The sequence below is a fragment of the Galeopterus variegatus genome, unplaced genomic scaffold, assembly GCF_000696425.1.
Source record: "Galeopterus variegatus unplaced genomic scaffold, G_variegatus-3.0.2 Scaffold2684, whole genome shotgun sequence".
NCBI classification, from domain to species: Eukaryota; Metazoa; Chordata; class Mammalia; order Dermoptera; family Cynocephalidae; genus Galeopterus; species Galeopterus variegatus.
Genome location: NW_007728795.1, coordinates 105598 through 108363, shown reverse-complemented (window position 1 = coordinate 108363; position 2766 = coordinate 105598).

Sequence of the window (2766 nt, the reverse complement as noted above, 5' to 3'; positions counted from 1 at the left end):
CGCCGCCAGCGTGCGCGCGCCCGCGGGACAGGCGGGGACTGACGGGAAGCGAATTGGGCGCTGCGCGCCCTCCCGCGCGCACCAATCAGATCGCCGGTCACGTTGGCGCGGCGGGACCGAAGGTGCGTGGGCGCGACGGGCTACTCCGCCGGCCCCTGGAAGTGCGCGTGCCTGCCCCGCCCCGCCCCGGAAGTCCCGCGGTGTTCGCCCGTCTCCGCCTCCCCCGCGGTCCGGGCGCAGGCTGAGGAGGTTCCTCTCAGCTGACCCGCAGGGCGGGGCTGGGTGGGTGTCCTCTGGCGTCCTGCGCTTTCTTTGTTTGTCTGTGGGTCTTTCTTTCTATTTTTCTGTCTTTATTTCTTTCCTTTCTTTCTTCCTTCCTTTTCTTTTCTTTTTTCTTTCATGAATTTATTGGAAAACAAAGAGCGAGGACCCTGCCCCGGACAGTCTCAGGGACGCCGCTAGCGTCACGGCAGGACAGGAGTACAGGGCAGAGCTGTCAGGTGACAGTCAGCGTTTCTCAGCGTCTCCTCCGCTACGAGACCCAGTCCCCAGAAGTCGTCTGCTTCACTCTTTGTGTTCAGTGCCCGTGAATGTCACCTCCCCGATGCTCATTGAAACGCCCGCACCTCCACGTCCGATTATCAGCCTGTACGTTTTGAAAGATGAAGAAATGCATTCCCTTAACGCTACCTTGTACATCTGTGGACTTTCGGGAGTTTTGCTTCTGAGGTTACTACATTCTTTTCAATTTTCCTCCACGTCCGATTATCAGCCTGTACGTTTTGAAAGATGAAGAAATGCATTCCCTTAACGCCACCTTGTACATCTGTGGACTTTCGGGAGTTTTGCTTCTGAGGTTACTACATTCTTTTCAATTTTTTTTATCGTGATAAAGTACAAAATTTGCCATCTTAACCATTTTTAAAGTGTACAGTTCGGTAGTATTAAGTACATTCATAATGTCGTGTGACAGTTACCAGCATCTGTCCCGGTAACTCCTTTCATTTTGTACGACTGAGACTCTCTACCCTTTAAACTAACGCGCCAGTTCCCTCTGTCCCTGCTCCCTGGCACCCACCATTCTATTTTCTGTCCCGATGGGTGGAATCATACAGTATTTGTTTTTTTGTGCCTGGCATTTTGCTTAGCACAATGTCCTCAAGGTTCATCCATGCTATACCATGTGTCAGAATTTCCTTTTTAAGGCTGAATAGTATTTCATTTTATGGATAGACCACATATTGCCTATTCATTCATCTGTCAATGACACTTGGCTAGCTTCCACATTTTAGCTATTGTGAATAATGCTGCTTTGAACGTGGGTGTACAAATATGTCTTTGACACCCTGCTTTCAATTCTTGTGGACATATACCCAGAAGTGGGATTGGTGGATCATGTAGCAACTCTATTTTTAGTTTTTTGAGGAACTGCTGTACTGTTTGCCACAGCAGCTGCACCATTTTATGTTCCCACTGGTGGTGCACAAGGCTCCCATTGCGCCACATCCCCACCAACACTTACTTTGTTGTTGCTTCCCTGGTTCTTTATAGTAGCCAGCCTAATGGGTTTGAAGTGATATCACATTGCGGTTTAGATTTGCATTTTTCTAGTGATTATTGATGTTGAGCATCTTTTCATGTGCTTGTTGGCCATTTATATATCATCTCTGGAGAAATATTTTTCCAAGTCCTTTGCCCATTTTTTAATTGGGTTGTTTGTTTTGTTGTTGTTGACGTACAGTTCTCTGTATATTCTGGATATTAATCCCTTATATGATTTGTAAAGATTTTCCACCATTTTGTGGATTGCCTTTTTCCTATCTTGAGAGTGTCTTTTGAGGCACAAATTTTTAAATTTTGATGGAGTCCAAATTGTCTATTTTTCTTTAGTTGCCTGTGCCTTTGGTGTCATATCCAAGAAATCGTAGTCAAAGCTGATGTCATAAAGATTTTACCTTATATTTTCTTCTGAGAGTTTGAAATTTTTATGTCTTAAGTGTAGGTCTTCGATCAACTTTAATTTGTGTATATGTAGGTAAGGGTCCAACTTCATTCTTTTGCATGTGGATATAGTTTTCCCAGCACTATTTGTTGAAAAGACTGTCCTCTCTTCATTAAATGATCTTGGCACCCTTGTTAAAAATCATCTGACCATACCTTGGTCTTTTTCTTTAAGACTGTTTTGGCTATTTGGGTTCCCTTGAGATTCCATATGAATTTTACACCGGGTTTTTCTATTTCTGCAAAAAAAAAATCATTGGAATTTTGATAAGGATTGCACTGAATCAGCAGATTGCTTTGGGTAATACTGACCTCTTAACAATATTAAGTTTTCCAATGCATGTACATAGTATGTCTTATATCTTCTTCAATTTCTTTCAGCAGTGTTTTCTAGTTTTCAGTTCACATGTCTTTCATCTCTTTGGTTAAGTTACTTCCTAAGTATTTTATGCTTTTTGATGCTATTGAAAATGGGGTTTTTTTTGTAATTTATTTTTTACATTGCTCATTGTTAGCATATAAAACTGCAACTGATTTTTGTGTATTGATGTTGTATCCTGGTACTTTGCTAAATTTATTTATTAGTTCTGACAGTTTTTGTGGAATCTTTAAGGCTACCTACATGTAAAATCATATCATCTGCAAACAGAGATAATTTTAATTCTTCTTTTTCACTTTAAATGCCTTTTATTTCTTTTTCTTGCCTAAATGCTCAAGCTAAAACTTTTACTATTATGTTAAACAGAAGTGGCAAAAGCAGGCATC